This window comes from Pocillopora damicornis, chromosome 1 (genome assembly GCF_964200805.1).
Source record: "Pocillopora damicornis chromosome 1, jaPocDami1.2, whole genome shotgun sequence".
Lineage (NCBI taxonomy): Eukaryota > Metazoa > Cnidaria > Anthozoa > Scleractinia > Pocilloporidae > Pocillopora > Pocillopora damicornis.
This window is the reverse complement of record NC_142670.1, coordinates 19,334,197-19,359,986: the sequence shown is the minus strand read 5'-3', so window position 1 is coordinate 19,359,986 and position 25,790 is coordinate 19,334,197. Positions and strand designations below refer to the sequence as shown.

Genomic DNA, 25,790 nt, shown 5'->3' with positions numbered 1-25,790 from the left:
ACAGAGGTTGCGGTAAGGTGAGGAAGGAGATATGATGTGTTACGCTATTTGTCAGCATTGGCGAGTGAAGAAGCAAGTGAGCAATAAAATGAGGGGCTGCCGAGAGGAAAAATTTTCGCCCACTTTTTCCGGCACTGAATGTCTAGCCTGGGGTGAGTCTGCAACTTCAAAGAGACGGTATGATCTCTAATAAAGAAAGAGGCATCCAAAACCTAAGGAAGGTGGCTTGAATTCTTTGCTGTTCATCGTAAACAAGACGCTTAACCAAAGTTGAGAAAAAGAGCATGAAAATTGGACTTGTGCTCCCATCCTTCTTTTCACCCACGATGGGTCATATTCAGTATGTGTCATAAGTACGACTGATTCTGAATCTTGAACCTTCTGAAGAAATAGACCACTGTGATAAAATCAAAAATTCATTTCTATTACGCAAGTGTTACCTTTTTCACAATCGTGGCCGGTGAATCCAGACGCACGTAAACATCGATATCGTTTTCTTGTAAACCCCGACTGGCGGGTGCCGTTGTTCTGGCATGAAGCTTGAGCGCAAAAAGTCTTCAACAGAAACAAATAAATAATCTGGCGTTTTCCAGACATGAATAAAAAGAGTACCCCTGGCCGAGCATACATAACAGGAGGTTTGCAATTCTCCTCAGTAGGTACCCGTCTACCATATCCGAGTGGTTTCAAAACTCTCAAGATTCATTTTCAGTTCCATTCCGACTGAGACACAATTTTTGAAGCTCAAGATGAATAGTAAATATGCTATATAATACTTGCTAAAAAAGAAAAAAAAACCTTGAGCTCTGTCAATCCACGAAAATACCTTTGGAGTCAACGGTTTTTTTCATTCCCAAACGCTGTTAGAATTATTGCTATCAAGAAGGAAACTGAGCTTTCTGACTTCAAGTGAGGCTTTGAGACTTTTGAAACTCTTCTTTAGCACATTATTTACAACACTATATATTAAGTATTGTTTGAGTAGACAAGTACCAAAACTGTTTTTGAATTACAGAAATCAAACAGTTTTCAGAATTTCAAATTTCAAACACAAAGCCACACATTCTGGTTATGAATTCTAGTAAAAGAAAAACCATTCCAGCATGCTGAATCAATCACGCGGGTGTCGTAAATGCAGGGAATTCGTTCGTTTTCCGCTTCTAAGCAGAAAATTCAGCACTTCTTTGAATTAAGCTTTGGTCTCTAAATATTTATTGATCGTTTTCGCCTTGCCTTTTAGCGATAGTTTTCTGGTATTAAGCGATTACCGTGAATACCCGACTCAATTATACTAACAATTTATCTATCCGCTATGTTATAAAATAATTGGTTCGTGCTCTTAGCGAGTAAATATCGTGTTATGGATCCACGAGGGAAGTTTAGAGAACACTCGAGAAGCTAAAATTGCAATTGGCTTTACCTCAAGCATCTCATTTCTTTCATGCTCTGCAAACTTCGTTCGTGCATCCATTTCATTCCATTTTCACGCGCTAAGCACAAACCATGCTTAATTTTACATTGCGATCTTTATTTTGTTTTGTTCTGTTTTGTTTTTCCATCATTCATATCAATTAGCCACCCGTCGAGTGAGAAGTTTTAATATGCCCGCTTATTCGCAGTCAGTACTCCGTTTGCATTATTGAAAACATAACTGCTTTCCCTGCATTTCAATGATATAACTTACTCATCAGGCTTCAAATATCGCACAATACAAAACACAGGAGGAGTGCTACAACGAGGAAAATGAGCATCGAATTCAGAGTTCTAAAATGTTACAAGAAAAACGTTTTGGTCTATTTTTAACACATGTCTGGATTATATTTTCAAGGTGGAAAACATTTCTCTACAAAAGTTGTCTTAAATAAAAAAATTAAAATATATATATATATATGTGTGTGTGTGTGTGTGTGTATGTCAACTAAATATGAAACCAGCGAATAGTTATCTACTCAAAGAAAGATTCTTATTCCACAAGAGAATGTAGAAATAAGGGAATAAAAAACATTTCATTTCCAAACAGTTAATACATCGATTTTTCTTTCCTTGAGCGCACGGCTTTTCATAACGATAGGATCCTTAAAGCAAAAATCTTGTCATTAATTTTAGATGACCTTAATAGAACTTTAGTCTATTTTTATATGAATGTTTCAAAAGAATACAAGACTATAAGCAGCGAAAAATATGATTAGTTACGAAATTGAGTGAGAGGATTGTTCACTCATAACTTAAAATACTTTGCCGCCAAAATACGTTCACATGTAGTCGAGAATATTTTTGAGCGAATGAAAGACAGAAACGCATTTATTTGATTTGTTACTTTAGGCCCCTACATGTATAAGCGAGAATTTAAGTATTTCAGTCCTTGAGAATTCGCGTTCCCTTTTTCTAATTTAGTAAATTGTATGGCTGAAAATTTTAAAGGAGAAATATAAAAGTTTCTTATCCACAAATGAAAGATTTGAAACCTACCATCTAGGCAGGGTAGAACTTGTCCGTGGGAGAGGACCACAGAGGTGAAGAGCAAGTGGAGAAAAACTCCCATGTTCTCAAAATCCAGCGGGAAAGAAATCCTTTCGATATTTTGTAGCTGTCGAGAAAATCGAGAAGCTTAACATCAGTTTTTGACTGCGATGTACCAGCAGTTTAACGCTAACCTTCCAAGAAATATGATAGCCAATCACTTTCTGAAAGATGTCTAACAGCCCACCACAGAGACGCTATTAGATTAAATGATGTGTACTAAAATAGATAACTTTGTTAGTTTTCTCCTCACGCAGTTATTTCCATCTTTCACTCGCTATTCTAAGGGATCCTTTTTGTATACGTTTCAATAATTATAAGCAGCATCAAAAGAAAAAAAAATAGTAGTCAAACTCAGTAAAAATGCAAGCGCACGAAAAAAAAGCCTACAAATCTGTTTTCTTAAGATTTCAAGTTTCTAACTCTGTGGTATTCTGACTAAGTTTTCAAGGAGACTTTAAGGCACGTTTTTAGAAAACATGGCTTCACTGAAGGGAACTCTGTGGTTCAGTGCCGCTCTCGCTAAGAGAGTGCCTCTCGAATTCCCGTCGGGAAAAAGTTTCCCTTTACTTTTTTGGACATAAAAAACAGTTTAAGACATATGTCTCTGAATAGTTTAGTTGCTCTCGAATTCTCTTTTTTTTTGCGTCGTTATAAGCTAAAATTGATTTTTTGGCTAAACCCCTGAGACTGCTCACGGAATTCTCTCTCTGGCTTCAGTTGCAGGATTTTTTCCAGTCAGAGTATAAATAAAATATGGAAACTTTACATGAAATCTTATTCATACCAGCGCGATCAGAGTTTCGAATATAATTTGCATACCAAAAATCCAACAATGTGTACGAAAGAATTCTTAATATGTAGTCGTAAATCGGGCTGGAAAAACATATCAGTGGAAAGTTTCTACACCAATTGGTCACTGATAGCCACTAGCTTTCATCTACCAACATCTTGAAAACAATGCAAATAAATGCGTTTCTTTCGATGCGCTATTGTCAGAGTTCATTTGCAAAATTCTGAAAATCAACGAAGACATGTTTTTGACCGTTTTAACTTCTTTCATTTACCTCCTACATAAAGGGTTTTAAGTTTTAAAACAACTGGAAGTGAAAAGATCCTCAGTTTTCCTGAATCGTCGCATAAACTTTATCACTCGTAACGTTTGCATGACTTACTAAGTAGGCGGTCATGAACAAGCGCCTCTTCGATAAGTTTCATCGTATCAGGTTACAAACCAAACACATAGTGGAGAAGTTCAAAATTAGCCGATAGAATTTGGCATTCTCGTCGTTATAGAGATAATGCGTCGCTAAAACGGCACACAAATATGTTAAAATATGTTACAGTGTGTTTTAGTAAACAACACGTATACACTCCGCAAGGTTACTCTTCCTTTTTTAATCGATTTAAACTTTAACAGAAAATCTCCCAGGTTTTACATATAGTTAGTATAAATCAGTCAATCAAACAGTTCCTTGAAAAGCTACCTGAGGGGCCTAAAGGTGTGAAATTGGGAAGTGATCGTACTTTTTACTTCTTTTTTCCTGTATAAAAGGATTTGAGATGATTAGATTTGAAGTCTGAAACAAAAATGAAAACAGGAACTAGACTGGAATTTAGATGAACTGCTGCAATTACTACTATGACTTCTGTTTTCTGCAATACAAAGAGTGTGTTTAAGAAAACCAAATACAATAGTCAACTAGTTTAGAACTCAGCCCAGCCATTCATTAATTTGCACAGCACCGTCATCGTTTATGTTCCCACCAGACAAACCTGAACAGTCTTCACCACTGCAGTACGAGCCCCCTCCACCTCCGGCCTGGTGCTTATGAGTACCACTGCCTCCCCCAGAGTATCCACCACCTCCGCCTGATGCCCCATTATATTCTGAACCACCTTCCCCACCTCCAAACCCACCAACTGCTCCTGGTGCAGGGCCCCCATTATTACCGCTATTCAAATTTCCGGCTTGACCTCCGATCCAGCCTTGGGCACGTGATCCACCTCTTTCCCCATGGGAGGAGCCTAGTCGGGTACAACCTTGACCAAACCAACCTGCACCTACTCCTCCATGGTAGCTAGCGCCCTCGCTGTTGCATTCACCTGGCTGCCCATCTGTACCTCCATTACGAACTTGTGACGAATCTTTCCCTTCACTACTGGTGCCGGTTGATCCCGCCTGACCATCCACACCATTATATCCACCCGACGCACCCCCTCCTCCTCCGGCAGCCAGCAACAAAACATCATCTGTAGTGTAAACAAAACTTCCTCCCCCTCCTCCAGTGCCAGCATTGTCTTCCACGGACACTCCTAGTTGAGCTGCTGTTTTTTTTGTGCTTTGTCCTCCTCTTACTTCAACCGAATCCCCTTCTCTTTGTCCCACCACAATATTTAACACTGTTCCGTTATTCAGTCTGAACTTGCCTTCTCTAAACGCTCCCTTCCCACCATAATATGTTCCTGGATAGTCTCCATAATCGTATGAATGTGTTCCTCCCCGAGCGCCCCAGGCTTTGATGAGATAGCGGGCGGTCCGTGGGACAGTGAACGTCTGTATAATGCCAAAGGATCCTCTTCTCCCATCGGCCGTAAAATTAACTTCGGTATGAAAAAGGTTAAAAGAATTAGATTGTGCAATTAATGCAATATCTGTTGAACATAAGCCACTATAACATCTATGAAAAATATAAATTCAATGTACATTTGGAAAGGAAAAAATATTTACGCCTGAAATGTCCTATGAACATGGAATTTTAGGGGAAAATTGCGCGGCCTTTATCTTGACTTAGTTGTTTTTTTCCCCCTGTATATTATCACCTTCAATAGAACAACGAACCGAGAGAGCTGCACACTTGACAAACACTACTGAGGATAGGGTCAACACCAGGAAATTAAATTGGAAGATGTCTAGGATTTATTTTCCGCCGTATCGCCGACACGCAAAACAAACTCTTTGCAGTAAGATAAAATTAAATATAAAATTAAAGAATATCAAATCGAAAGAAAACAGTGCAAAGATTCCAGAACATTTGCATCGAACTTTTAAATTTAAATAAAGAATAAGTTGTTGACGCGAAACAATTTCAGTTCTAATGAAGTAATAATCGAATAAAGCTCAGAGAAATAACTCCCTGCAACGACACAATTGCTTTATGAGAACTGTACGTTTTCAGATAAAGTTTCTTCCTACCTTTAATAAGAGAGGTTGTCAGTAATTTTCGAGAATCCGGCGACAGAAGCAAAAATTCAACGTTTTTTTAATTTGCTCAAAAAGGCCCTTTTGGTGAATCGCTTTCAAAAATAATATTCAAAAGTTCCAGCGAGCTTTTGTTTTGGAAAAAAATACGAGAGTTCGAAATCGGACAAAACGTACCTAATTTGCATAATTTCTATTGGGCTTTCAGCGCATTTTCACAACGCTCGCACAAGACAACGAAAAATTATCTTGAAATGATTTTTTCATAAGTCGTTTTTCATCCCTTGGAGTAGCTTTGCAACTATATTTCATCTCCAACTGAACTCTCGTTCGTTTGTAACCACCGCGTAAAGTACACTATATTTTCTATTCCGTTTGTACGCTGAATTTTGCTATATTTCAGACGACCATAACATAGAGGGTATACAAATGTACATAAAATAAAAGACCTCTTTTCAACGAAAAATTCTTCATGTTTATCATGTAAAAATAGTATTTTTGGCTCGTGAAAAGCGAGCGCGCCAGACCAAAATATATAGCGTGCAGTTTCACGGAGTTAGGCCATTTTCCTTGCTGTACTCCTACTGCAAATCGCACGCTATTGGGACAAAACTCGACGTGTTTGGTCTCTACTTCAGTTTTGATTCATTTAAATATATCGATTTTAACTTACAAATTAACCTTCCTTTATTGTTAAGTGAACAAACCACCGTTTTAGGTAAAGTTTTTGAGTTGACTTTGCTCGAGTGCTAAATAAACAAATCGCTGTTTACAAAGATACCAGCTCTGTCGACGTGTTTTTAGCTGAAATTGGCCCGTCGCATATATTGTTCTTTAATTTACAATCTATCCCACTGGCATAAATTTAGAGGAAATTACATGTAACTACAAATGTTGTTGTTAATACGTGAGCGTGAGCTAAATAAAATCTTTGCATACTTAAAATATTCGAAACATGTAGTTGTCGCATGAAAATACTCGCTTAATTGTGCATGAACCTCGGTGTTTTGCTCGGTCACTTTTGTAGATTTCTACCACTGTCACTGAAAAACAGTATGTTTGTGTTTCCCACCTGTTTAGATACATTTTCAAATCAACTGTAGGTTGGAATTCTGTTGGTGAAAATTGTCGAAGAAATTCGAGAAAAATGGCATGTAGCACCGGGCAGTCGTGCTACATTCAACCTCACCAATTTCAACGAAACTTTGCCAGGTTAAAGGATCTACCCCAAAACTAAAAAAGACAAACTGGTTTCTGTTTTGGTTTTTTTCCGGGGGGATATCGACCACCCCCCGGTTTTTCTCGATCCTTAGTTAATGTCCACCTCAAGTATCAGTCAATTTGATTGACGGCTTGTCAATCAACAGAGGCAAATAAACGACTGAGTTTTTAGACTTTTCGATTCATCCAAATATTTGACAACTTTGAAAAGTGAGATGCAAAGATCTTTATTATTTTTTTTTGCTTAATAGCAGCTGTACCCTCTCCTGCAGTCTTCGTCTAAATTTTCAAGGTCACTCCTTATCTTCTGCCTTGTTAGAGGCGGTTGCCTTACTAGTTTCCTCCCCTGTCCAGCTCATGTCAATGAAATAATTCTTTGCTTTCTGAGAAAAGGTGGCTGGTTTTTGTGTTTTCCAAAGAGCCCATGCAAAGTCCATGTAGCTAGTTAGGGATATTTCGTCAGAAGTTTACCTGAGGTCCAACCTTGAACGTAACCGCCCCCTTTAAAATGGCAAGCCGGTCTTCGTCCATTTTCTCTTGATCTTATCGTAGGCGGATTTTTTTGTCAGCTTCACTGTGTTTGCCTTTGTTAGGGTGCTTTTGGATGGCAGCCGATGACTGAAATGTCTTGATACATCCTTCCTCTTAGCAAGAACATCTCGCTTTCTTGTTCTGTCCGTGACGGATTGGATATAGTTCTCGCGATGACCCGCGTTCAGGGATCCGTGCACGTTGCTGATAACCACCCACTTCTACGATTAGTTTGCTGAAGGTTTCTTATGCGATGAGCCTAGTGAGACCCTGAGGTGCTCAAAACTGTGCCAGTTGGTCTGCGCTATAAACTTGTCGCAGTTCTAAAGTCAGAGGGAGGGTCGCCCACCTCTATTTATGTGAGCGTCTCTATAGTACCTGCGTATCCCTAGCAATCATATGAAATAAAGTTCATTTCAGTCTCAAATCATTAGTTAGGAAAACTGATGTTCAGATAAGCGTTCTTCTTACCCTTCTTCCTTATTCATTGCTGACTCTAAGATAACGGTTACAGTACGCGTTCTATTAGGTTTACGGTCACCTTGCCACCAGGAAGACTCGCCACCAGCTTTGATTTCTTCCGCCATCTTCAGATTCACCTCTCTCTCAACTTTACGTGTCCGATTTTTATGACGAGGATACTGGCATGAATCTCATACCAAGTTGTGCACGATATTTGAGGCATATCGTGAAATCGCGGCCTGCGTAATCTCCAAATAAGCCAATACGCGCTAGAATAAGCTTCTTCTCGGACGAAACGCATGTTTGGGATACATTGACGTCTCTCAAATGTTTTTATTTTTTATTTTTTTATGCTCTACACCCACGAGTTTAGAGTTGTGAGCTGTTGCCGTCCCTGGCCAGCGCGAGAATTGAGAGCTTTTTAGACACTCGATTTCTTATACGGCATCACTATGAAGACGTAATACAACTGATACACCTACACTACAAAGGATTGACAATGTCTATTGCGCTGTTGCGAGAAGGATGAAAATATTACCGGCAGTGTAAATTCTTTAAGAGTTTCAGAGACTTTTCAGAGATATCTATCTTTGGCTGCCACAAAAAATTGACCCTCTCTTAAATTTACTGGGAAAAATGAGATATTATAAAACAGGTCATAAATTGACCAGTGAATAAAATATTTTGAAATATCGTTCGGAATTTGCCTTTTATTGCGTGCAAATCAAGGGTAGACAAAGTTTATAAAACATTTGACAAGAATTTCATGGGGTTCACCTCGATAATTTTCGTTGGCCAGAGTCAAGACGCACCAAGCTAAGTGACATCGCCCTCCAGTAAAATAATTTTCCAAAGAATAAATGAAGGTATCAAATCATTGATTATGACAGGGTGAGCTTAATTTTTCTGTTGAAAAATTAATTACTGACAACCTCTCTTAAATATTCGGCGAGTTCCAACTGCAAACTGATTGATATGACTGTTCCATCTGATAGAAACATCGTTCTGAAGGAAATGGAAAAGAACAGCAAGTGCAAAGACCTAGAACTAGAAATACAGAACATGTGTCGTATGAAAACCATAGTGCTCCTTCTGGTTGTTGGTGCGCTTGGTACAGTAAAGAAGTGTATGGTGGAAAACATAACGAAAGTATCAGAAGAAGCTAATGTGACACAGATTCAAAAGATCTGCATTCTGGGATCTATGCAAATACTCAGAAAGGTGCTTAGCGTATGAACAGAATGATTTACTTGAGTGACTGATGCCATAGGTGCATGGTTTGCGCCCAGCGGATGCACAAAAAGAACACCAGCAAAGACTGTGATGGAAGAGATATTAATAACAGTGATAATAATAATAATAATGATAATAATAATAATAAAAGAAAGATATTCATGAATCAATTGATGTCCATTAGTCTCTTATGCCCGAAACGAATTTTTAACATGGAGAAAATGGGGCAAAACACAAGGAAGCTGAAATCAATTGACTCATTCGGAGGCTCAGCTTTTAAAATTGTGTAAACAGGGGAAGAGGCGAACTTAAACAAGTTACTTGATGAAAGTTTTACATCTCGAAACGACCGTGCTGGGTACGAAACGACTTAATTATTTGGGTACGAGTCGACTCAACTGTTTGGGTACGAAACGTTTTAGCTGGGTACGAAACGACCGAAGGTGCGAAACGACTGGTAACCTTACAATCAATCTCATTTATCAAAAACTGATCCTCTTATACAACTGTAATTTTTTCTTAACAGCGGGCACTATCATTGGTTACTTTGGGGTAACATTACATCCAACAATAAAACTGTTGTCTGTGTAAACTTTTTGATCTGAGTGGACAACATTACAAAATCTTTGACATCAGTAGGTAGCAATGGAACGTTTCCCGCTCGTGTTTATGAACGACCACTATTACACGTGAACATGGCTTGACTGAGAGTAACGTTAAACCGGCATGATATTATGGTTTTGTGATATTTTGCTCTCTTACACACTTTAAAGGAGGTCATAAAAATGTTCGATTTGTTTCTGCATCGCCTCCTCTAATTTATTCATTTTGCTATACAATAACTTACTAGACGACTGTGCCTACTGTGAAGCGTTCTTTTTGTTTTTCTCGGGACCAGTTCTGAAGAGTTTACTGTTTAAAAGACTTTCTATAATAGGATACTTAATAGATGGAAATCATTGGACAGTTCCCTTCAAATTTTTAACTTTATAATGGTTTTTGACCACACTCTTACAAGTTAAATTTTAAAAAGTGTCAACAAACCTCAGAATTTTAAGCTTAAGCGTGTTGAATATTATAATCGTAGACGGTGCCATTTTTAATAGATAGCCAGAGGAAGAAGATTCTTATCATCTCCCTTGTTGAAAAAGGAACAAGGGATTTAAATGCATATAAAACGTCTGCAATTACCACCACAACTACTAATAATACAGAAATCCATTTTGAAAAAGTTACTGTAAAACTCAAGAAAATGTGTTGGAATCAGCCGAACAATTCCATAATTTGCACAAGGCCATCATCATTCGAATTCCCACCAGCCAAACCGGAACAATCTTCGCCATTACAGTACGAGCCTCCTCCACCTCCGGCTTGTTGCCAACGGGTACCACTACCCCCCCCAGAGTAGCCACCACCTCCACCTGATGCACCATTATCCTCTGCTCCACCTCCCCCACCACCAAACCCACCAACTGCTCCTGGTGCAGGGCCCCCGTTATTACCGCTATTCATATCTCCGGCTTGACCTCCGATCCACACTTGCGCACGTGATCCACCTCTTTCCCCATGGGAGGAGCTTAGCCGGGTACAACCTTGACCAAACCAACCCGCTCCCACTCCTCCATGGTGGTAACCGCCCTCACTGTTGCATTCACCTGGCTGCCCACCTATGCCTCCATTTCGAACTTCTGACGAAACCTGCCCTACACTACTGGTGCCATTTGATTCCGCCTGACCATCCACACCATTATATCCGCCAGACGCACCCCCTCCTCCTCCGGCAGCCAGCAACAGAACATCAGCTGTAGTATAAACAAAACTTCCTCCCCCTCCTCCAGTGCCAGCATTGTCTTCCACGGACACTCCTAGTTGAGCTGCTGTTTTGTTAGTGCTTTGTCCGCCTTTAACCTCCACTGAATCTCCTCCTCTTTGTCCCACCACAATATTTAACACTGTTCCTTTATTCAGTCTGAACTTGCCTTCTTTAAACGCTCCCTTTCCACCATAATATGTTCCTGGATTGTCTCCATAATCGTATGAATGTGTTCCTCCCCGAGCGCCCCAGGCTTTGATGAGATAGCGGGTGGTCCGTGGAACAATGAACGTCTGTATAGTTCCAAAGCGTCCCCTTCTCCCATCGGTTTTGAGATTCACAGCACCTTTAAAAAGAAAAAAAGTATTTACTCCTGAACATGATATCTGTGAAATTTTAGGGAGAATGTCCACAAAAAACGTGAATCGAATTTGAAGCGTTGAAAATAACAAGTTAGTTAATCTGTCTTAAAAACCCAAATATCCAAATATCCAAACCCAAATGTCGTTAACAAGTTGTACCAATGCCAAAAAATCCAGGTCTGCGAGAACACTGATAAGAGCCTAAAATGTTCTGGCAATCGGCTTTTTCTGCCTTTTACGCAAATTCTGTGGCCTTTATCTTGAGGTAGTTGTTTCTTTTCCCCAGCATTTTATCACTTTCAGTTGAACAACGAACACACTATACAAAAACTATTGAGGATAGGGTTAACACCTGGAAATTGAGGTCTAAGATGTCTAGGGTTTATCATGGAAGTTCCGCCGTATCGCTGATACGCATAATAAACTCTTTTCAGTAAGATAAAATTAAAGAATATCTGATCGAAAGAAAACAATACAAAGATTTCAAAACATTTGCACCAAACTTTTAAATTAGATCAAGAATAAATTGTTGACGGGAAACAATTTTAGACCTAATGAAGTAATAGTCAAAGAAAGCTCAAAGAATTAATTCCTTGCAACGGCATGGCTTCAAGAAAACTGTGCGTTTTCTGATTAAATTTCTTCCCACCTCTGCAAGTATGTCCATCTCCAGAAAAACCGGCTCTGCAAGAGCAGCGATACGATCCCAGAGTGTTTTTGCAGTCAGCGTTCACATCACAAACGCTAACGGAGGCATTGCATTCGTCAGAATCTGTTAAGGAATATCCAAATCGTTTAGAGCGACAATATAAATTGATCATGATGCACAATTTTAAGCAAACTATTGTTCAGTTCCTCTTTAATCAAGTTATTCACCGTTTAAAAAAAACCCAAGTGTGTCAAACAATTTTATCGAGCAGGCTCTCCAAAAGTTTCTATGTTTATCATTCCAATAACATATTGAATCGTTGCTTGGTGTTGGGAATTAAAGCGAGGCATAAACAACGAGTTCACCTTACTTAGTAGGATGCAAATGAGTCAAGATTTATCAAATCCTACTTTGAAAAAAATATATTCCTACGAATACGCAATTCTTTCTGTCATCTTTAGTCGAAATGGTTGAGATACGAAATATATAGATAAGATAAAAGATAAGATTGGAAAAAATGTGCCATGTTTCTAAATGCGCAGGCGCTTATCCGTGGGTGATGCGACTTAAGTTGATTTTAGTTTTCTGCTGTTAGGTTAAGTGCCAGTCATCTGCTTTATAAGGGCTGACACAAAAATTCCTTGCTGCTTCATAACTAGTTTCCAAGGAACAAATTTTAAACATTTTTAGAACAATTCTAATAATTCTTTGACTTAGGATCAACAACGAAAAAGGATTGTACCTGGCACAAAGCTGACCGTTAGCTTTTGTGCAAGGTACAGTACTTTTTTAGAGCATATGCATTCTGTTTAACTGTCTTACTCTACCTTCGGTTTTCATGTCACAATGAGCCAACACAGGAGTGTCAGGTTTGATAAAATTCAGCCAGTATTTTCCGCTGACCGCTTGTTCACCTTCACTCGCCTTGATTTCCTTGCACGAGTCTGCAGACAGCTCGGGAATGGCACCGAGAATAGCTAGAAAATAAGAAAAGGAGAAAGTGAAGAAAAAACGTGATATCTTCCCCTCTTAAACAGTTAGCTGAATCATTCTGCTTTAATGCTCACCTCTCTTCATATCTCGTCTGAAGTAATATCTCTCAGTGTTGGGTACAAAATCTTCAGGCCTGGCTTCCTTTGTGCGGTTACTCAGCTCACACTTGTTTTGGGTGAACACATAGTTAAAGCTTTGGCATCTGACGTCACGATAACACTCCCGCAAACACACATCACCGAATGCTGCTCCAGTGATTGCTTTAAAAATGTGTTTTTGAAGCATCTTACCAAAGATGGAGACTTCGCGTGTATTACGGTGGCACTGAGTAACAACTGAGTCAAACGATACCAACATAGAGAGGAAAACTGGTAAATGAAAGAACTCTTGGACTCCCATTGTGGTTATATAATCTCACCTGAAATGAAATCATGAAGTTTGAGAGCACAGTGATAAAAATATGTGGCCGTGCACTGAAAAACAGGGAATACAATACCTGCAGAGGCACTCATTGTTTGGCTGTTTTTCAAGCGATATGACGTATCGCCCACACGCATGTCATGAATACGACAAATTTAAAGCTTTATTTGAAAGGGCAAGCGTGAGATATGGCACGAGTCGATAAGACACGGATACTAAAACAGTCCCATTCCGTATTCGTCTATGGCTTAATCAAAAGTTTTATTTACTTTCTTTCAATAAAAGTTGTCAAAGCTTTTTGAATGCAATTCTTTAATGGCAGAGACAGTTTTTACTCAGTACAGCGAACGGTCGTACTCCCAATGCATGCAATAAAAAAAACATCTAAATATAAAGTAACAGACTCCTTTAAAACCCATTCCCTAACTTATTAGCCGATCTTTCTCCTGATCCAAACATTCGTGCTATACTTTTAAAATAGCACACAGTTCACCGCCCCTGACAACGCATATTAAAACATTTCCAAAAATTATATGTTTGGTTTAGCTCTATCCTATAAGGATGATAACAGAACCATAGAGTACTTCTCCTATGCTATAGACCTGCCTGAGTGAGTATCGCAGTCTTCCTTCACTTTTCAAAATCGACAAAGAGTTCTTTGGAAACAAATTGACTTTAAATTGAACTTGACTTGCATTGAAAGAGGAACGTTACAGACCACAACATATTTTAAAGGATAAAACTATGAAACACCATGCTATTTTTAAAACTTCTTTTAATACCACCTGCAGACTTTGTTTGAAAGCGTTTTGGCTGAGATCCACGCAGAATTTCCATTTTCTTGGACATTCAAAATACGACATCGTTGTTATAATGTAAGTAAATGGCAACGAAACTCTTCGTTTTATCTAATAAAAACATTTTTTTCAGAATCATTTGGCTTTTCGAAACTCATTTCTTATTATCGTTCTTTTGACACAATATAATATTGTTCTTGTTCGAATAGGGCAGAACTGCGGTGAACGTATTTTTCGCTAGGTCATGACATTAAGGCTGAACGCATTTGGTTCTTACGTCATGAACGAAAGCTAGATAATTTCCCGTCCAACCCGATCTAAAAAGCATTTTATAGTATGATTGCTGCTCTTTCTCTTGATTCCTCATATTTGTTTATGAGCTATTGACCTCCTATATTCATTTTTATATCAAAATGTGAGACCTCACATAAGTTTTCTGTCTCTAAATTTGGATCTGTTTTTTCACTTTGACAAGAGGCACTTCTTTGCAATCACTTTTCTTGACAGTTCTGTCTTTATTGTTTAGATTGTTTTCTTGCTCTTCAGTGCAGTCACTGCTGGGACCTAAAAACCATGGCTGATCTCAGAAAGAAGCGAGTTTAAGAGATAAGGTAAGTTTAAGTTTTCATTTACTGTCCAACATTATCAAACCAGCGGGTGCCGGTGAAGCTTATTAGCATCCTAATTAGGGTTGAAATTTTGAGAGCACAGTGATACAATATGTGGCCATCCACAGAAAAACAGAGAATGCGATAATTGCAGAGCCACTTATTGTTTGGCTTTGTTTCAATCAGTATGACATATCGCACACACATGACGAGCTATATGACACGCACACGACAAATTTAAAGTTTGATGTGAAAAGGCGTGCATTAGATGATACGGGTCGATAAGACACGGATACGAAAAACAGTTACATAGCGCGTTCGTCTATGATTAAATAAAAGATTTTGCTTAGTTTTCCAAAAAGTAGTGTCAAAGCTTCTTAAATGCAATTCCTCAGTGGCAGAAATAGTTTTTACTAAGTACAAAGAACGGTCGTCGTCTCAATGCATGCAAACTGGAAAGAAACATTTAAATAATTAATAAAGTAGCTGAATTCTTTAAGAGTCATTCGCTAATGTATTAGCAGCTCTTTCTGCTGATTCAAACATTCACGCTATACTTTTAAAATAGCACACGGCTCGCCGCCCCTGACGACGCTCATAAAAATTTCCCAATATGATATTGTTAGTTTAGCTCTACCCTATCATGATGATGACAGAACCATACGGTACTTCTGCAATGCTATGAACTTGCCTAAGTGATTATCGCAGTCTTCCCTTTCTTTTCAAGATCGAAAAATTGATCGTTGGGAAAGAAATAACTTTGAAACTAAGTTAAGCCTGCATTGAAATTGGAACTTTGTACAGGCCAGAACGTGCGTAAGTGGTGTCACTATGTAACAGGATGCTTCATCTAATAAGTTTTACTGCCATCGGCAGACTTTCTGCCGTAAATATTTTGTTTCTTTTCTTTTCTTACTCTTCAGTGCAATCACTGATGGGACCTAAAAATCATGGCTCGTGACAAAACGTAGCGTGCTCAAGAGTAAAATCTAGTGTGAGCTAGTGTATAGTCCAACATTATCAAACTAGCGGGTGCAAAACTTTTCTCAAAAGCGTATGAATAATTTAAAAAAAGGAGGTCCTGACATCAGTGAATTATGTTTTGAAAGAAATATCGGTCACGCGAGCTTCACTCTTTCATGACAGAGTCGTGAGCTAAAATAGGCTTAAAGTATTTAGCTCAGTAATGCATTGCTAAACTGGCTTCTTGAAGTATATCCCTTGAAACAATTTGACTTGGCTTCTTGAAGAAAGCCTGTGTAGTCAGCTACATAAAAAGGACAAACTAATTTAAAGCCATCCAGGATGACGCCATAGGCTCGACTTCTCGTAGTATTCTTGTGAGACATATCAAATAAAATTAATCTTTTAGAAAGGACTTTACTCACTCAAGAGTGTTCCTCATAACTGGCAACTTCTCTTCATCATTTTTTTGGTTGTTTGGGTCGAGTTTCTGTCAGCTGAATCAAACGCAAACTTCTGGCTAATTTTCAGTAACGATAGACAAGTCCAAAATATCCGTATAACTGCAATAGAACTGCAAGGCTTGTGAGAACTCTCTTCCCAGAAGGATATTTAAGCCTAATCACTTAGTGATGTTTTGAGGCACGACCAGCCGTTTACTTCTGGCATATGATGTGGGAAGTTGACCGTCATGCAAATTTATAATGGGGTACGTTTCTATAGAAACAGTTGTGCTGCGTCGGTAGGAGATGAAACAGGGTAATTTAGTGTAATGAACTACGTTGATAACGTAAATTGGCCAACGTCAAGAGTTTAAAGGCTGACGTTTCGAAAGTTAGCCCTTCCTCAAGAGCTTCGTTAGCCTTTCGTCAGAGCAATTCCAATCGCTCTGACGAAGGGCTAACGCTCGAAACGTCAGCCTTTAAAGTCTTGAAACTCCTTATGGTGGCCAATTCACGTTATCAACATATTTGATTACGCTAATTTACCCTTTCAAGCAAATTATTCAAGTTGGATCACTCCGACAAAATTAAGTCACAATGAGAATTTTTAATGAAGCAAAAGAAACATAACAGGTATTGTCCTCGAATATTTACTTTTTGATTACCATTAGAAAATCCTCTATATGAGACTTGGCGGATCAAAGTTTTGCAGAAAGTGGAAAAAGTTATGAAGTGGTATGGAAATAAAATAGTTATTTCCATGATGGGGTCGCGACGTTTCGATCGATCGCATCTGACAGCATGGTTCCAACGATCAAAGAACTCAACTGCTGGGGTATTCAGTCGACCTTATCGCCTGAAAAGGGTTGCAGCACGCATGTTCGATTCACATCGTATACAACTGTGTTCATCACGATTAATAACTACAAACTATTTACAACAGTAATAATTTGATACGTTTAAACACGCGCATAATAGTTCACAATAATTCTCCGATTAGCTCTTTCCTCCTAAACGTACGGTTCAAGAGCTGATAGCGAATAACAATGTTTTTGTCGTCAACCACCTGCTTCAGACTACTCCTATGGTCTTCAAAGATGTGTTGGGAATATTCTAGACTAAAGGAAAGGAAGTAAATCTTGACAAATATCGATGAGGTTCGAACATTTTGCCAGAAATAAAATCTTAAGACTACGCCATCGATGTTTATTTCTTGTCGTTGTTTAAATGTAAATGTAGCGAGTGTTTTTTTATTGCAAACAAGTAGCTCGTTGTTTTTGCTTTTTATTTTGATACATGCGATTCAAAATATGAATTTTGGAATGAACCAGAAGAAATTTTGGAGCTGAAATGAGACACACTGCTGAGCTTTCTCTTCGCGTATCCGTACTATAATAAAGTACACTGTTTCAACTTGTGAGAGCACATGTTTTATCGAAACTTTTGGCAACAGAGGTCTATTTCCGCATTTACGTAGCCTCATATAAATACAAAGACGGCTGGCAAACCCGTGATGTAATTCACATAAATTTTGACGAGTCTCCCACCACTCCCCCTGATCAAATTCTGCCTAAAAAGTCAAGGAAACACAACGTTCCAACATACTCTTACCTAAACACACCAGTCAACCGGATTAATGGAAAAAATAATTAATTACAAAAAATGTTTTCAACGACCGATAACGGCCAAGCAGAGTCAGTGGTTCATTACGTCTTGTGGGGGAGAGGGGAGGGGGGGAGGGTTCTGGGGTTCTGGGGTTCTGGGGTGATCACATATCACATGGATTTCAAGGGGAGTGGGGGAGGGGGTCAGTCGTCTCCAATAAAGTGTATCGAGGGGACTATTAAAAATTCCCAGCCAATAAGGAGCGGGGGGGGGGGTGGTCATAAGACTATCACAGAGCATTAGTAGGGAGATCGGTTAATCGTGGCACAATCAAAATAATCAAAATGACAGAAAGAAATTAACCGTTTGCTGTAAAATGATGAAAATTTTAACTATGAACTAGCGGTAAAAGCATCACCCCATTGAGACTAGGCCTGTCCCGAATGGGCTCCTAAGATGCTAGAAAGTTGCTAATTTGAATAGTCTCTAAAAATTGCGAAAAATACAAAAAGTTGCTATCTAAATTTCTTGATATTGTCATATAAACATTAATTTGAATTTAAAAAGCTTTATTTTTCGTTCTTTACAAGAATTGCTGACATCAGTCACAAAAAATTGCTTGAAACTTAGCTTTATAGAGTTGCTAGCAAATATGAACGAAATTTGAGGATACTCTTACGTCTAATGATCAAATGAAATATTTCATAAGGATGGAAATACGCCAATGAAACGTTGTCAAGGGACACGTCATGTCTTCAAAAACCTTTTGATAAACATTCAAGAAATTCCCATAAATCGAAGATTTATATGTAATAGTGGACTTTTTCGTACTTAACATTTGATTTAACTGATCCTCTTTTCATGCGCTATTTCAGAAAGGGGAAACTCATTCAAAACCTGCTGTTCACAAAACTAATTAAGTTTGATTTCTAATATCTCTATGTTAGTCTCGACGTACGAATAAAGTATCAGTTAACCTCTGTGGATATCAGTTATTTGTCTTTTAAAGAACTAGTTCTCCTGCTGGTTGGTAAATTGCTAGAGTTGTAAGACGTTCGAAAAAAATATTTAGAGTTAGCAATAGCTTACTGTTATCACCGGGGTCCTGCTGATTAAGAATTAAAAACAAAGAAATAAGAAATTATTATATATATAAGATAGTACCTATAATACAAGACACTTAGTTAAAAACTGCTGAAACTACAATAAAAATCAGAAGGAATAATATTCCGAGGCTTCCCGAATAAAACTCTAGAATTAATATTCCTCAAACTTAAAGGTAACGAATTAATAAATCGAGGCACCCCAAAAATAAAACTACAGCGCGCAAAATCCAGTTTGACCCTGGGTAGCTTTGTTGATTTCCCATTTTTTCTAGTGTTGAATTTATTGAATAAAGTTTGCGATCGTGCCTGTCATTCAAAATACCGTCCGAAGGTAAAGCCAACTGTAATAGGCTTTACTAAGTCGAGCAACACGAGTTAAAGGAGAAAAAGCGGATTATTTTATGGGATTATTCGATCTGAAGATCAGCTTCCCTACTGGAGACATCTAGAATATCGATATTTCAAAGCATACTCGATAAAGGTCATATTTGGTTATTTAACCATCTTCTGAAAAATACACATGCTGGCAAATAGCTACTGCATGAAACTAGTTTGTGTTCAAAATAAAAAGAAAAAAGAAGACGCAAGCAGGCGATTTCTAGCCATATTCCTTATTGTCTCGCCTCTTTTCTCGGAGGGCCTCTCAAATTTACCCTCGATGGACTTAAAAAGTACCCGGATGTGTCTACGCATTCTGCAGGATGGGTTAAATCATTAGCAGTCCTTCAGAACCACATGGTTTATGTTCATTATAGTTTCACGTTTCACCTGTTGGTGTGGGTTTTGCTCTTACTTGACAACCATTTGGTGGTGGTGCATCACGCAGACACAGTCACCAACAGCAAATGGTTGTCAAGTAATCTGAGAGAAGAAACAGAGGAACTACTTGTCGTAGCTCAAGACCAGGCAATAAATACCAGAAACTATCAGAAAGTAATATGTGGCCAGCAAGTGAAGAGCAAATGCAGAATGTGTTGGTAATATGAAGAGACAAAGGACTATATTGTATCTGGATGTAAGATTTCCGCTAAAACGGAGTACATCTCAAGGCACGATAATGCTGCAGCATATCTCCCATTGAAGCATTTGTAAAGATCATGATATCGAGATTGCAGACAAATGGTACCAGCTTAAGCCAGAGACTGTGATGGACAATCGAAAGACAACAACATCACCATCATATGGGACATGCCAGTCAATACTGACTGAACTCTAACAATAATGATAATAAGAAAAGAAAGATATCGTGTAAATAGGGGAAAAGACGAACTTAAACTAGTTGTTTGATGAGAGTTTTACAGCTCGAAACGACCGCGCTGGGTACAAAACAACTGAGATGGGTACGAAAAGACTTAATTTTTTGGATACAAGACGTTTCAACTATTTGGGTGCGAAACGTCCTAGCTGGGTACGAAACCACCGAAGGTAAGAAACGACTGGTAACCTTACAATCAAAACTTCTCTCAGAAGTGTATAAATAATTTAACAAAAGGAGGTTCTGACATCAGCGAATCAAGTTTTGAAAGAAAAATTGGGCACGAGAGCTTCACCTTTTTATGACAGAGCCGTGAGTTAAATCAGGCTTGAAGTCTGTAGCTCAGTAATACCTTGCTAAACTGACTTCTTTAAGTATATATATATCCCATGAAATAATTTGACTTGGCTTCCTGAATAAAACCTGTGTGGTCAGCTGCATAACTAAGGAGAAACTAATTTAAAACCATCTAAGATGAAGACATAGGCTCGACTTCTCGTAGTGTGCCTGTGATACATATCAAATATAATTAATCTTTTAGAAAGAATTCTGGTACTCACGCAAGAGTGTTCCTCATAACTGGCAACTTCCGGTCATTATCATTTTTTCCTTTGTGTGAGTCGAGTTTCTGTCAGCTGAATCAAACGCAAACTTCTAGCTAATTTTTAGTAGCGAAAGAAAAGTCCAAAATATCCGTATAACTGGAATAAAACTACAAGGCTTGTGAGAAATCTGTTCTCAGAAAGATATCTAAGCCCAGTCACCTAGTGTTGTTTTTAGGCACGACTAGCCGTCTACCTCTGGTATATGATGTGGGAAGCTGACTGTCATGCAAATTAATAGTGGGGGTAAGTTTCTAAAGAAACTGTGGCGCTGCGTCGGTGGGAGAGTATAACAAGGTAATTTAGTTTATCAACTGAATTGATAACGTAAATTGGCCACCGTAAAGAGTTTGAAGGCTTTAAAGGCTGACGTTTCGAGCGTTAGCCCTTCGTCAAGAGCTTTGTTAGCCCTTCGTCAGAGCGATTCCAATCGCTCCAGTGTACAATTTACCTTATCAACTCAGTTGATTACACTACTGAATAGTCTGACGTCGGTTCTCTCCGCCAAAATTAAGTCGCAGTAAGAATTTTTAGTATAGTTAAAGAAAAACAACACGTATTGTCTTCAATGCATATTAAATATTTACTTTTTGATTAACACTAGAGAATCCGCTCTGTAAGACTAAGTGGATCAAATTTTTTGCAGAAAATGGAAAAAGTTATGAATTTTTATAGAATTCAAAACGTTTTTTCTACGATGGTGTCACTTTGGATCGCGACGTGTCGATCGATCGCATCTGACCGCATGGTTCCAACGATCAAAGAACACAGCTGCAGGCGTATCCAGTCGACCTTATCACCTGAAGAAGGCTTGCAGCATACACGTTCGATTCACATCGTATACGTGTTCATCTCGAATAATATCTGCAACCTATTTACAACAATAATAATTTGTTTCGTTTAATTAAACACGCGCATAATACTGATTTCACAACAACTTTCCGATTAGCTGTTTCCTCCGCAATTGACGGTTCGATAGCTGATAGCTAATAACAATGTTTTTGATATAAGACACCTGTTTCAGAATACCCTTAGGGTTTTTTAAGATGTGTTTGGGAAATATTCTAGACCAAAGGAAAGCAAATAAATTGTGACAATTATTGATGAAGTTCGAATATCTTGCTTGAAGGGAAATCTAAAAACTTCACCAGCAATGTCAGTTCATTTCTTGTAGTTGTTTCAATCCAAACGTGGCGAGTTTTTTTATTGCAGACAGGTAGCTCGTTGTTTTTTCTTTTCTTCTGAGACATACGATTCAAAATTTGAATTTTGGATGAACTCGGAGAAATATTGGAACTGAAATCAGACACACTGGTGAGCTTTCTCTCCGTGTATCAGTACTATTATAAAGTACACTGTTTCAACTAGTCAGAGCACATGTTTCATCGAAACTTCTAGCAGTAGAGGTCTTTTTCCGTATTTAGGGACGGACCATTGATTTTCTGGAAAGGGCTATGAAAATTTTTTTTTTCTAGAAACATTTTTATAAACATATACGTCTCCGCAAAAATTTTTTTCCAACATCATCGTCGTACAAACAATTTTTTCCCATTTTTTTTGGTGTTCTTTTTATATGTGCTTAATATTACCATTGCCTTATTAAACTATGAAATAAGTATTAAGTAACAATGATAAATATAGCCAAGATTGAAGAATATTATTTGTTTCATATAGTTTCGAGAAATTTACCTGATATATTAAGTTTTGTAGAAGGACAAATGTTGAGAAGTAACGTTAAGATTTAATTGCCACAATAAATTCCCAATTTTTTCAAGAAATATTCAACTTCTTTCAGATTTTTCATTTGCATAATTCAGTGACCACTTTTTTAGTGCCCAAATGTTGTTAATTTTTATACTAATGCTCCAATTTGTTACTTTATTTTTTAATTTCAGTTTTGGTGAAAAGTTTTTTAATATCTTACCTGAAAAATTTGTTTTACCTTATCACGTTTGTAAACAGGTAATGTTGTCTTTTCAGACCGTGCAAACAATTTTTTCAATATTTCTCATACCCCTCCTACAGAAAAATAATGGTCCGTCCCTTACATAGCCTTATCTTAATACAAAGACGGCTAACAAACCCGTGACGCAATTTGCATGAATTTTGACGAGTTTCCCACCCCTCTCCCCATCAAATTGTACCTAAAAAGTCTAGGAAATAAAATGTCCCAACAGTGTTTATATACTCCACCCTAAACAAACCAATCAACTTGATTAATGGAAAATAAAAATATAAAAAAATGTTTTCAACGACCGATAATGGCCACGCAGAGTCGGTGGTTCATTACGTCTTCTGGTCGTAATCCAGTATTACCTGAATATACTTAAATTTAATTCTCTCTCTACTCTTCAGGGGCCAGTCGTCGGAGGGGTAGGGATGTTGTTGGATTTTCGGGGGGCAGGGAATATCATGGATTTAGAGGGGAACAGAGGGGTCAGTCGTCTCCAACAAAGTGTAAAGAGCTAACTATAGAAAATTGACGGCCAATAAAGAGCGGGGGAGGGGGGGAGAAGTCATAAGAATATCACAGAGCCTTAGTGGGGAGAGCGATTACACAACCAAAATAATTAAAATAATCAAAATGACAGAGAGAAATTAACCATTGGCTGTAAAATGATACAAATTCTAACCGTTAATTCCCCGTAAGAGCGATCACCTCATTGAGACTAGGCTTGTCCCTATTGAGATCCTAAACTGCTGGAAAGTTTCTAATTTGAATAGTTTCTAAAAATTGCATAAAGATACAAAAAGTTGCCTCCTGAATTTCTTGATATTGTAATAGGAACATTAATTTGAACTTAAAAAGCTTTATTTTCGTTCTTTACAAGAACTGCCCTCCAACATCAGTTACAAAAAAAAAGAGCTTGAAACTTAGCTTTAGAGAGTTGCAAGAAAATATGGGCGAAATTTAAGGATACTCTTGTGTCTAACGAACGATTTGTTTCTGCATTGCCTCCTCTAATTTACTTATTATGCTATACAACAAATTACTAGACGAGTGTGCCTACTGTGAAGCGTTCTTTTTGTTTTACTCGGGACCAGTTCTGAAGAGTTTAATATCTAAAAGACTTTCTCTAATAGGATAGTTAATAGATGGAAATCATTGGAGAGTTCCCTTCAAATTTTTAACTTTATAATGGTTTTTGACCACACTCCTATGAGTAAACTTTTAACGAGTTTTAAGAAATCTCACAATTTTAAGCTTAAGTGTGTTGAATAATATAATCTCAGACGATGCCATTTTTAATACGTAGCCAGAGGAACAGGATTCTTATCGTCTCCCTTGGAGAAAAAGGAACAAGGGATTTGAATGCATATAAAACTTCTTCAGTTACCACCACAACTACTTTTTCTAATAATACAGAAAATCCATTTTTGAAAAAATTACTAATACTCAAGAAACGTTTTGGAATCAGCCGAACAATTCAATTAAATGGAAAAGGGCCATCATCATTTGTGTTTCCACCGGCCAAACTGGAACAATCTTCGCCATTACAGTACGAGCCTCCTTCACCGCTGGCTTGTTTCTAACGGGTACTACTACCTCCCCCAGTGTAGCCACCACCTCTACCTGGTGCACCATTATACCCTGATCCGCCTCCCCCACAACCAAACACACCAACTGCTCTTGGTGCAGGGCCCCCGTTATTACCTCTATTCATGCCTCCGGCTTGAACTCCGATCCACGCTTGCGCACGTGATCCACCTCTTTCCCCATGGGAGGAGCCTTGCCGGGTACAACCGTGATCAAACCAACCCGCTCCCGCTCCTCCATGGTAGTGACCACCCTCACTGTTTTATTCGCCATGCTGCCCATTTGTGCCTCCTTTTCGAACTTGTGACGATTCTTTCCTCACACTATTGGTGCCACTTGATCCCGCCTGACCATCCACACCATTATACCCACTCGATGCACCTCCTCCTCCTCCAGCAGCCAGCAACAGAACATTATCTGCAGTATACACAGAACTTTTTCCCCCTCTTCCAGTGCCAGCATTGTCCTCCACAGATTTTCCAAGTTGAGCTGCAGTCTGCTTCGTGCTTTGTCCTCCTCTAACCTCCACTAAATCCCCTCCTCTTCGTTCCACTACAATATTTAACACTGTCCCCTTATTCAGTCTAAACTTCCCTTCTTTAAACGCTCCCTTTCCACCATAATATGTTCCTGGATAGTCTCCATAATCGTATGAAAGTGTTTCTCCCTGAGCACCCCAGGCTTTGATGAGATAGTGGGTGGTCCATGGAATTGTAAACGTCTGTACAGTGCCAAAGCGTCATTTTTCCCACTGACCGTAAAATGAACCTCTGTATAAAAAATGGTTAAAAGAATTAGATTGTGCAATTAATGCAATATCTGTCGAATATAAGCAAATATATCATGCATGAAAAATGTAAATTGACATTAGCTTGTTACAAACAACAAGATGGTCGGTCAATAAGTCCTTCTTTGCCTCTGCCTGTTTGTCCGCGAGGGGGACAAATATGCACTCCTTTAGAAATCTAAAAATCCTTACAACTACAACGTATTTCATCACCGAGAAATCCAGGTTACATTTTAACGCTTGAAAAATTTATGGAAAATGGACACACTTGTATAAAAACGAAGAATTTTTTTTTGTTTTTGTTTTTGTTTTTGTTTTCAATATTTGTAACTAACGCCTTTCACTCCTTTAGGTGGCCATATGTTAAACTACTTGAACACCCTGACCGCTAGAAATGTCGACCCCCATTAGAAAGACAGGGGTAATCTGCAAAGACCCAGGAGACTCGAGTGCGATCAGCCAAAATTCCTCAAACCACGAACCTTTGTCTGTTTCAGAGGCCTTTTTCGCCTTTTCGAGTCGAATTTCTTCTCGGCCAGGCCATCTTTCTTAGACTTTTGTCCAGTTTTACACCCAAACCGATTGCAGAGATCTTCACGTGCGATCGAAATCAGGAAATGTTTACGCGATTGAAATTGAAGAGCTACCGTTTATAAGATGTTTTGCCGCAAAAAGTATCT

At 38.5% G+C, this 25,790-nt stretch overlaps 2 pseudogenes; both read right to left on the bottom strand.

Moving 5' to 3' along the window:
- Positions 1 to 4,234: 4,234 nt before the first annotated feature.
- LOC149052544 (uncharacterized) lies at positions 4,235 to 13,385 on the bottom strand (annotated as a pseudogene).
- A 10,828-nt stretch (positions 13,386 to 24,213) lies between these two features.
- Positions 24,214 to 25,059, bottom strand: LOC149052543 (uncharacterized; annotated as a pseudogene).
- Positions 25,060 to 25,790: the final 731 nt, after the last annotated feature.